General features: G+C 44.1%; 1 protein-coding gene across 1 annotated transcript in view; it reads right to left on the bottom strand.

Moving 5' to 3' along the window:
* CACHD1 (cache domain containing 1) overlaps nt 1–11,651 on the bottom strand; it is a 248,813-nt gene that overhangs the window by 93,595 nt on the left and 143,567 nt on the right. The gene's annotated exons all lie outside the window — the stretch shown is intronic.

Here is an 11,651-nt window from a genome sequence, read left to right as displayed (position 1 = left end):
TCCCAGGGTTGTTGTGAGGATCAAAAGAGACAATAATTGTAAAGTGGCTAGCACACAGTAGGTGCTCCGTAAGTGTTAGCCATCATTAGTTATTACTGTTACTTCAAATTTCCAGTAAACTCATTCCTCTAAAAGAGCAGGAAGGTAGAATGAATGATTTACAGACAGAAAGGACCCTGGAGACCATCTAATCCAATTCCCTCATTTTACAGATGAGGAAGCTGAGGCAGAGAAAGTAGTAAGTGGCAGAAGAAGGACTTGAATCAAGGCTTCTGACTCCAAATCCAGCATACCTCCCCCCACACCAGCCTTTGTAAACTGTAGGCTTTGACAGCATCGGGGGGATTTGAAAATCATTCACTCCAGTCTAAGCCCTCTGGCTTCTTGTGTTTTAATAATTCAGAAATAACAACCCACTTCCCTCACCCCATCTGGTTTTCTAAGTCTCCCTTAGATTCCTTTTAATGACATTCTCATCTTGCAAGATTTTTAATTACGTGAAATTGTTCTACATGAGCTGGACCATAGGAAAGGGCCAAGCCTATCCAGGTAACATAGTGATTCTGGTGTAAGGACATGCAGTGTCTGTGTTGATAAAGCTGGAGACTGCGATCCAAGAATCGCCTATTGGGTAAAAAGGGGATGCCAACAAGAAATTGAAGGAAACAGGCATAAGGGCATGTCCTCTGGGAAAGGCCATGGGGAAGTCATGCTTACTTGTACCTACCCAGGTACAATGGAAAGAACTCCAGGTTTGGAGACTGAGACCTGAGGAATTCTGTCTCCCCCAAGGTGTGATCACACTAAAGTGTGATTTGGGGCAAGCATTTCTTCTAGCCCTAGGCTTGGGGCCCACACTGGAATTCAGTTTCTTCATCTTCCAAATGGTGGTGGGAAGTCTATCGCACAATCTCAAAGGTCCTCTGCTGCTCATAGTTATTTTGATTCTTCATCCAAGGATTCTGCACATCTTCTATTTGCTAATACCCATTTCTTTCTTCTGGTCTCAGGGGTCACAAAAAGTAGTAAGTCTGCAGCAGGTTTCTAGTAAAAGGTAGATGGTACACTGGGGAAAAGTGTTGGGTGTAGAGTTCAAGGGCCTCAGCAGACACTGAACCTATCTGAGCCTCAGTTTACTCAACTGTAAAATGAAGTGGTTGGGTTACATGCCATTAAGGGCCTTTCTATCTTAATTACATGATCCTTAGAAGATAACTTGGTATGTGGTCTAGCTTAGAGGCACTGAACTTGGATTCACGAGGCCTGGGTTTGAATTTCATCTCTCCTTAGAATCTGTATGATTTTAGGAAAGTCATTTATCTTCCCTGGGCCTCAGTTTCTTTACCAATAAGATGAGAGATTTAAATGAGGCAACCTCCACAGCCCCTCTCATCTCTAGATCTGTAATCCTATAAGGGATCAAGGCATTTTGGATGTGTCTCAAGTGTGACAATTCAAAAAAATCCCCTCATGATTCCCCACTAACCTCAGAAAAATATGGTTCCAACTTAAAATACTTGATAAGACTTATATGAACTGGTGCTGGGTGAGGGGAACAAAATCAGGAGAACACTGTACACAGTTACAGTCAACAGTGTTCGAGGACCATCCTTAACAGACTTGGTGCTTCTCGGCAATGCAAGGATCTTAGACAACTGTAAAAGGCTCATGATGGAAAATGCCATCCACATCCAGAGAAAGAATTATGGATTCTGAATGCAGACTGAAGTATACTATTTGCTCTTTCTTTTTGTTTTGTTTTGTTACTTCTTTCTCATAGTTCATTCCATCAGTTACAATTCTTCTTTGCAACATGACTAATGGGAAAGCATGTTTAATGTGATTGTAGAAGTACAGCCTGTATCACACTGCACTCCATCTTGGGCAGGGGGAGTAAATTTAAAACTCAAAAGCTTGTAGAACTGAACGTTGTAAACGTAAAATAAATAAATAAATTTAAAAAGAATACTTCATAAAACAGACATTAGCGACTCTTGTGTATTCCCCAAGAGGATTTTAGGTGGATTAGAATTTTAGCAGGACCAACTCTGGGTGGCCATATAAATGTAATTTACCAAAAGAAAAGTTATTTATACCACAAGCATTTATAGTTCACTTGAAAGTTTACAAAGCACTATTTTCCTAGAGGAATCCAGTGGATACAATGCTGGGTCTGCAGTCAGGAAGAAGCCTCTTCCTGAGTTCAAATTTGGCCTCAGGTATTTACTAGCTGTATGACCTTAGGCAAGTTACTTCACCCCGTTTGTCTCAGTTTCCTCATCTGTAAAATGAGCTGGAGAAGGAAATGGCAAACCACTCTAGTATCTTTGCCAAGAAAACCTCAAATGGGGTCACAAAGAGTTGGACACAGCTCAACAACAACAAAGTTCATGATAACTTGTCCTTTCTATATATAACAATGGGAGCATAGTTGTAGATAAGGCAGAATAGTTCAGATCTGTCAAGGTCACACAGTTAGCAAGGTCAGAGGTGAGAACTTGAATCAACCTTGTCTTCTGCCTCCAGGTTAAGTGATCTTTCCTCTGTTCTATGTTTCTGTCCTCATGATTGATCCCCATTTTACAGGTAAGGAAACCAAGGCATGGAGAAATTAAATGACTTGCCCCAGGGTACACAACTAAAGGGCTAGAGCTGGGATTTAAACCCACCCTCTGGACTCTACGTCTACACCAGCACAGCTGCCATCCACACTTGCACAGAGAAGGTCAGCAGTAACTCAAAGCCCAGATTTTTACCTTAAAGGAAATTCTTTTGGCTTTTTTCTCTTTAAAGTGAGTTGGGGATGACCACAGGCATAAAATTATCCCAAATCTCCCCCAAACTTCCACCCACTGAAACCACACCTTTGGTGATGGTGGGTTTTGGTACCTACTTCCCCAAGATCAAAACACTGGCTGAAATTCATTTCAAGAAACACAATTCCCTTTCCCCCCCTTCCCCTTTAAGAAAAAAAAGTCAGCTTCCTTCTGGATTTACTTTCATGAACAACTGATCGAAAGCACATCCCGAGGGAGCAAACAGACCCACTTTGATCTCTTCCCCGTGGAGAAATTCACTCCCTGCCTCGCTTGCAAGATGCACATTTGATTGACGCTTGCTCTGATGTACGGCCAGCTTTGAACTTCAGACATTTAATTCCCATCAGGCCTCAGTCATTTCTATTCTCCCTCAACAGGAATTACAAGCAGGAGATCAGCAAATGTAGGAGATAAAATAAATTTGTAGAAGCTTTGAATCTTACATCAAAACCATGTTCAAGTGAGCTCCAAATGGTTTTTAGTTGGGCTGTTCACTGTGTAAATCAACTTTTCTGTGGAGTTAGTTTAGAAAGCAAATAATAAGAGAAAAAATGTATATATAGAGAATGGACATATGCACCTTCAAGGGGTGGACAGCCGAGACTCTGCCTTTCCCTTTGTTTGAATCTCCCATGCAGGGTGACTTGCTGTACAAAACCTCTGAAACCAAGAGCATTTCTCCAGACTTCAAGGGCCATGGCTTTAGAGAAAGAAGGGACTTTGGTTGCCAAGGACTCCAACAGTCTCAGTTTCCTTATCTGTAAACAGATAAGGAAACTGAGACTGAGAGATTAAAGAGACTTGCCTGCATTTACAGAGCTAGTGTCTGCGGCAGGATTTGAACTCAGGTCTTGCTAACTTCTCTCTCTGATATGCTAATATAGCTGCACAGATCTTCAGAAGGTCTCCCCCCAGTCCCAAAATGATGTGTACTGGCTTGCCCCTCCCCTGCAGAAGGATTCTAACCCTTCTTTGAAGAGCTATTTGGGGGGTTCACTGAAAAATAGAATCCCAATAAATCACTCAGTAAAACAAACCTTCCCACGGCTGGGAGCTATAGGGAGGCTTCGGCTTGGACTTTAGTCCTGTGCTCAGCATAGGGCCTAGCACATGGCTATGACTTCATAAATGTACGCTGATTGATTGATGGGTTGTTGAGAGTGAGCTGAGTAAAAGGAAAGCGCCAGTTACTATGACCTGTTGAGTTAATAGTAACATAGCTACATAGCACAGTGGTTACCACATTGGACTGAGAGCTAGGAAGCCCTGAGGCCAAATGTGGCCTCAGGCACCTACCACATGTGTGACTCTGGGAAAGTCATTTCATCTTTGTTTGTCTCAGTTTCCTCATCTGTAAAATGGGGATAATAACAGCACCTACCTCCCAGGGTTGCTATGAGGATCAAAAGAGATAACAACTGTAAAGTGATGGCACATAGTAACTCTATATAAATGTAAGCTATTATTTATTTGTATTATTACTGAATGGGCAAGGGCAAATCAGGCAAGGCTTTCTGGGGGAGGTGTCTTGGGCTTGGCTTTGAAAGATGGAAAGGATTTTCAGGAGGTGGAGATGAGAGAAAGGAGCATACCCTGAAACAGAGTGGGTTGAAGGAAGGGCATGCCCTGTGATTCCCATGTCCCTCTCTCTAATGCAGAGGATGCCCTCTCTTCCACCTGCAGTCTTAGAGTGTCTCCCAGGGGCACTGAGAGGCTGAATGGGATGCCCAGGTAGGCCGAGCCTACAGGCATCAGAAGGAGGACTTTACCCCAAGTCTCTGGGCTTGGATGCCAGCTCTCTGACCACTGGACAGCCTTGCCTTCCAAAATGAAACAAATGAGGAGTCATTGCTCAGGGAGGTTTATGAAGGCTGTTGGAAGATAATCTGGATGGGATGGGGTTCAGCCTCCAAGGTACTGAAGAACTTTCATTGGGCAGACTTCTGCAGCCTCTCACAGAGCTCTCTGTGGGTATGGGTTGCATCTCATCCAGCCCTACCCATACCCAGAGGTGAATCCCATCTACAATGGCTCCAACAAGCACCTGGAGGCAACTCTCAGTAATGGTGATCCAGTGCCCTCCTTCTCTGACCCAGCCTCCTCTGGGGCAACTCCAGTTACCAGGGATTGTTGTGTACTTACTGGTCTATCTTTCCCATCCCCACAGAAGGCAAGCTCAAGAGGGCAGGGACTTACTTTTTGCTCTGCATGTGTGGTGCCTGGTACAGAATAGGCACTTAATAAATAGTTGTTGACTTGACTATGACCTATGAGTCAGAAGGACAGATAGATGGATAATGATGGATAGATAGAGATGGAGATAGACCAATAGATAGAGATAGATGGATGGATGGAAAGCAATGGATAGATAGGGAGAGATAGATGGAAAATTAGAAAATGATAGCCAGATGGACAGTGATGGATGAGTGGAGAGAGAGAAAAAAATGGTTAGGGATGGAAAGATAGATACATAGATACATATATGGATGATATCTAAATGGATAATGATGGATAGGTGGACAGATGGAAAGAAAGAAAGGAAGGAAGAAAAAGACAGACAGATAGATAATGATGGATGAGTGGAGAGATAAAAAAATGGATAGGGATGGATAGCTAGAGAGAGAGGTGATAGATGGATAGTGATGAATCAGTGGATAGATAGAAATGAACTGATAACTGATAACTGATAACTAGACAGTAATGGATCGATAGATGAATGATGATTAATGGATAGATGGGTAGTGACAGACAGATAGAAAGACAGACAGACCATCCAGAGGGGAAAGAACTTGTCTATTGGCACAAAGTGATTTTAATGAAAGAATCGTAATTAGCTTCTATGTCTAATTAAACCCAATTCCCCAGAGACTTTTAAGAAATGTTTAACTTCAGTTCAAAATACTGTCACTTAAACGCTGAAAACAAAGGAAAGTGATAAATATTTCTGTGGGACGTGAGAAGTCAGGAGGTGTTGCTGTGGCACTTGTTTTAGTATCTGTGATGAGTACAGATGGCAGAGATTCAGGGCTTAACAAAATACAAGGGAACACTAATCACCAGAAGAATCCAAAGGGGACTTCCTTAGGGGTGGGGTAGTGAGTTCCCTGTATCTGATAGTATTCAAACAGAAACTGGCTGACTAGTGATAGTCGTGGATGCTAGAGAGTACATTTATTTTGAGGGATTGATAGGCCTAGGCTGGTTAACAATTCATGCAGATTCATTTACTGAGCCTTTACCATGTGCCTAGCACTGTGCTGGCCACTGGGGATACCTTGGCAAGAATAAAACCCGAGGTCCCTTCTGGCTCCAAGATCCTGGGATGTACCATCTTCGGCTGACTGGGTGGGGTTGGCTCCCTGGCCAAGGCCACGGAGCAGAGTGTGAACTCCCTTTGTACGGGCCAGTCGGATTCTTTGGGAGGAACGCCTACACTCCAAACATCTGAGCAACACGAGCCTGAAAAGAATCATCCAGGATTCCTCTTATCTCCCCTTTAATTGCCCCCTGAGAATGGAGGTAAACAGAGAAAGAGCTGAGATAAGACCCTGGACATCTGAGCTGGAAAATATTTAAACTTGGGTTTCAAAGTGGGAGGGGAAGATCACTTCACAAAGGAAATAATATCACATTCAAAGAAGCCAAAGAGAAGCAGGAGTCAGGCTGGGTCAGTCAAACAGGCAAATGACTGGACAAACCCCAGACCTGTCACCACGTACCCAGAGGTCATTTTTCATTCTCTTTTTTCACAAACTGGAACAAATAAACTGGGTTCCTTGGCCCTTATGGCAGCGGGGCTAAAGCCTGGAAGAGCTGCAGGATCCATTAGTATGGACACCACAGGATGGAGAGCTCTGACCGCAGGCCAGGCCAGTCTTCAGCTGGTCTCTCCTCACCCAGAATTGTGCCAGCGTCTTGGGCAGACCCTTCAGGGGGCCTCTTTCCTCTCCCTGTGCTGATAGTTCAAATTGCAGAGTGAGAAAGGAAGGGCTGGCATGGGGAATACAATGCTACAGGTTTGGGTGTTTAAACGCCTTTCTCCTGCTGGCCACTCCAAACTTCCAATTTCACTCTCCAAGGAAATTTTTCACCTCGTTGTCTAAGACAAGCTTTCCAACTTTGTGGATCACAAACTCCTATCAGCAAAATAAATAAAGGAACGAATGAATGAATACAAGACATTTTTTTAATGAGCACATTCCCCAGTGTATATGTTTACTTATTTAGAAAATGTATACATATACAACTGAACTGATCATTATTTACATCACAAATTGACACAAATATTGATACAACAGGCTGAAATAAAGGTAAAATCATATTTATTCCTGGAGTCAATAGGGAGCCATGGGAGTTTATTGAGTTAGAGAGTGACATTAGTTAGAATGGCATTTTGTGAAAATCACTTTGACAGCTGTCAGTCAAGCATTTATTAAGCACTTTCTGTATGCCAGGTACTATGCTGAGTACTGGGGATTCAGCTGAATGGGGAATGGAGTGGAGGGGAGGGGAAGTTGAGGCTAGGAGACCAACGAGAAAGGTATTCAAGTAATCTAAAAAGGAAGGAGATCTGAATGGAGAGAAGGGGGAATATGTGAGATATGTGAAGGTAAAAGCAGTAACTGATGGTAGAAATGATTGGCTCTGTGGGGTGAGAGAGAAGGAGGTAATGCCCTGAGTGAAAAGCCTGGGTGATTAGCAGGATGGTGGTGACCTCAACAGTCGCAGGAAAGACTGGATGGTGGCTGGTTTGGGAGCAAAGATTATGTAATGATATCTGGGACATAGATTGTAATTTATCTCATGTGACTCCTTTTGTCCCACCCAAAATAAAAAGGGGAGCAAGGGGGAATCTTATTTATCAGTCCCACCCCACCCCCAAATTGGTGCTACCATTATGTGGTATGGGAGAAGCATTGTCCCAATGGCACCTGCACACCTGCTGTGGGTCACAATTGGTTTAGGTTATAACTTCACTGAGGGGCTGATCCAGAAGGGGGAATGAGAGGGATTTTTGGTGGGGGGTGGTAAGGACTGGGGTAGTTATACAGGAGACAAGCAAAGGATCAGCTATTACAGTAAGGGTGGGCATCATGGTCCTCACTTTGGATGGGAAGGAGTTATTGGAAAAAGAAACTGACAGAAAAGTAAAAATAACAATATATTTTTAAAGAAAAACAAAAGAAAAAAGAATTATTGAATAGCAGTGAGGGTACACATAGGGTTATATATGCACAGGTTTTTAGGGAGCAAAATCAGCTCAGTTTCTGACTGTCCCCAGCAAGGCTGAATAGCCAAAGAACTGAGAATCAAATGGTGGGGGAATTAGTCAAGGGTGAGGATTCCCAGGGAAGGGAGCAGAAGGATGGGGCTGTGAAACATGAAAGCAGCAGACCATGGGATCAAGGTCAGGTCTGGAAGGAAGTAAAACTGGAGGGAGCAGGGGAGATGTGCTTTGGAGATGGGATGGATCAAAGGATCCCAGATTGTGATAAGGGTAAGCTTTTAGGTGAGGGAGATAAGGGGAGTATTGGAAGGCTAGATGGCTGCAGAGGGCAGGTTTTCCATGTTTGAGGAGGTGCTAGAATTCTAAGGTCAATTCATTAAGCATTTATTAAGCACCTGTTATACACCAGACTGTGGGCTAAGTGCCGAGGTTCCAGAGACAAAAATAAGCAAAGCTCTGCCCTTGAGGAAGAATCTTCCTTTCTATTAGCTGTTGAGTTCTAGGTCTGAGTAAGTAGAAGATGACTCTTGAATGAAACCAGGGATTTCAAGGCAGAGGGGAGGAGGAGGGACCTTCTGGGTATGAGGAACAGCTGGTGTGAGAGCACCTGAAGAGGAAACAGGTCAGTAGGGGTAGATTTCAAAGAGAGAGTGTGTGTGTGTGTGTGTGTGTGTGTGTGTGTGTGTGTGTGTGTGTGTGTGTGTGTGTGTGTGTGTGTGTGTGTGTGTGTGTGTGTGTGTGTGTGTGTGGTGTGTGTGGTGTGTGTGGTGTGTGTGTGTGTGTGTGTGTGTGTGTGTGTGTGTGCGTGTGTGCGTGTGTAAAGGGAGGAAGGGGTTAGATTTTGAAAGGGCTTTAAATATCAAATAGAGAAGGGTCAAGAGGGAGCACCTGACATTTACTAAGCTGGGGAAGAGAGGGGTGGGGTGATTGGGGGATTGATAGCGGCTGTGCGGATGCATTGGCGATGACAGGGAGAGGAAAATTTGAGGTAGAACACAAAACAGGAGGCTGGGAATCAAAGTATATGAGGAATCACTGGGGAAATGGACTTGTTTAGACTAGAGAACATTTGAGTAGGTTAATGAAGGAGCAGGGATAGAGGGATGGGGGGAGGGATATATGCAAATTGTTTTCAAACATAGAAAAGGGCATCACATGGAATGAGGATTGTACTTGTTTTCTTTACTACTCCTACCTCCATCACCACCACTACCATGACTACTACTACTACTACCACTACTACTGTTACTACTACTGCTACTACTACTGCTATTACTACTACTACCACCACCACCACCAATGCTACTACTACTACCATTTATGTTGCAGGCTTTAAGGTTTGCAGAGTGCTGTACAAATATTTTCTTATTTGATCCTCACAACAACTTGTGGGTGGCATCTGTTATGATCCCCATTTTAGAGGTGAGGAAGCAGAAGTAAAGACAGATGAAGTGAACCAGCCTATCGCCCGACTAGTGTCTGAGGCCAGATTTTGACCTCGAATCACCCCAACCCCAGGACCTGCATTCCTTCTGCTATACCATCTCTAGCCCAGGATGATCTTCGCACTTATTCTGTTCCTTCTTCTTACCTATAATGAACAAAATGGACACAATGACTCCCAGCCCTCCAGCAGGCATCCAGCCTTCATTCTCTCTGCCCTCTAATCCAGCCTTACCAGGTGACTGCCAGGTGACTCCACCTAGGCTGTGTGCATCCCAAACTCCTTATGTCTGAAACAGATTTCATGGTCTTTCCTTCCAGATCCTTCCCTCTCCCTTCCTGGCTTCTGTTTCCATGGCGGGCCTCCTGCCCCTTGCAGTCACTCTAGTTTATAGATTGATTCACCCTCAACTCTTCACTTTCCCTCATATCCCAGACCAAATCAGATGCAAAGCGTTGCCCATTCCACCCACAATGTCTCTGATGGCCATTCCCTTGTGAAAATGTATGCAGCTACCACTCTACTTAGATCCCTTGTCAACTCTTGCCTAGATGATGGACAGGCTCCCAACTGGTTTCTGGGTTTGTGGTCTCTCTGATCTGTCCTCTACCTAGCCTTAAATCATCTCATCACATCACTCTTCTGCTTCCAAAGCTCCTGACTTTGAGACTAAAATACAAACACCTCTGTTTGGTATTCAAAGTCTTTCAGAATTGGGCTCCAACCTCTCTCTCTTTCTGTCTGACTGCGTGTACTCCTCTTTGTGGACTTCCCAGCCAAGCCATATTAGCCTCCTGTTCCCCAGACATACTCTGTCCCTTTACCCAGGATACCTCCAAGTCTCCATCGCTGACTGTCCCCCTCCTACAAGATGACTGCCAGTTGCTAGTCTCTCACACACCCCAAGCTACTTCTTATCTTGTTCATAGTTTAGGCAACAGGAGGACTGGCCAGGGAGAATGGAGGGTCCTGCTCAGCAAGCTCATGAGGCAGAGCTCCTGCCTATGCTTCCAGAGTTGGGCTTTCACTGGCCAGTACCATCTCCTCCTTACAGTTATATTAACTTCTCCATGGGCAGCTATTCCCCCAGAGAATGTAATCTCCTTGGGGGCAGGGAGCATTTCATTTTTTATTCTGTGCCCCCAGACTCTAGTAAAGGCTGTGAGTTCCTTGACAAAGCAGGGTCTGTATTTGGACTTTTGGGTGTTATTTTCTGCTTAGTTCAGAGCCTGGCACATAATGAGGGTTGAATAAAGGTTAATTGATTGCCTTGCCATAGGTTTGTTGATTTAAACCCAACTAACAAAAACTGAATGCTTTCTGCATACAGAGTAACATGCTTGGCACTCAGCAACGTAGATAGTTTGGATAATACAGGGTCCCTGCCCTCAGGAAGCTTCTAGTCTATTAGTGGGGTGGTTTAAGATATTGACATGACACATGATGTTACAAGATCCACGCATTAGAGAGTTATAACCAAATGGGAAGTTTGTGAAGGTGGAAAAGGTCAGAATAACCAAGGAGATCAGAAGAGAATGGGAAACTCTGGTAGGATTCAGAATGCATTGATTAATATTTATGTGTATATATACACACACACACGCTCACGTTTATGTTTAAAGGAAGAATTAAGACCTTGATGCATCACTATATCAAAAGAAGGCAACATCCAAAAAACAAAATGGAGAGAGGAGGGGGAGGGAATAAATGACAGGCCTGACTTAAGAGGAGACGAAGAAAATATTATCGACCAGTCTATGGAAAAAAGCCAGGGCCAGCCATGGGATCAATATGTTAAGAGTGAACACACATTTCTCCAGTCGCCCCCAGAGGAAGCATTCTTCAGAATATAAACCCAGCATTAGGGGACGGTGGTAGGCCAGAAAATCAGACAGGGGCTATTCACGTCTCCACCTCATCTTTAAGCTTCCATTTTCCCATCTGTAAAATGGAGAGATTGGCTCAGACAGTGTTTATAGCCTCTCCCAGTTCTCAAGCTCCGGTAGCATGGTGCAGTGCACAGAGCACTGGACCAGGCAACAGGAGGGCATGGCTTCAAATTCTGTCTCTGACATTTTTAGGCTGTTAGACACTGGGTAAGTCACTCACTCACGCTGAGACAGATGGAGATGATGGTAGTCCCTACCTCAAAGGGTGATCA

Source organism: Notamacropus eugenii, chromosome 2, assembly GCF_028372415.1.
Source record: "Notamacropus eugenii isolate mMacEug1 chromosome 2, mMacEug1.pri_v2, whole genome shotgun sequence".
NCBI lineage: Eukaryota > Metazoa > Chordata > Mammalia > Diprotodontia > Macropodidae > Notamacropus > Notamacropus eugenii.
This window is presented reverse-complemented; position numbering and strand designations above follow the sequence as displayed.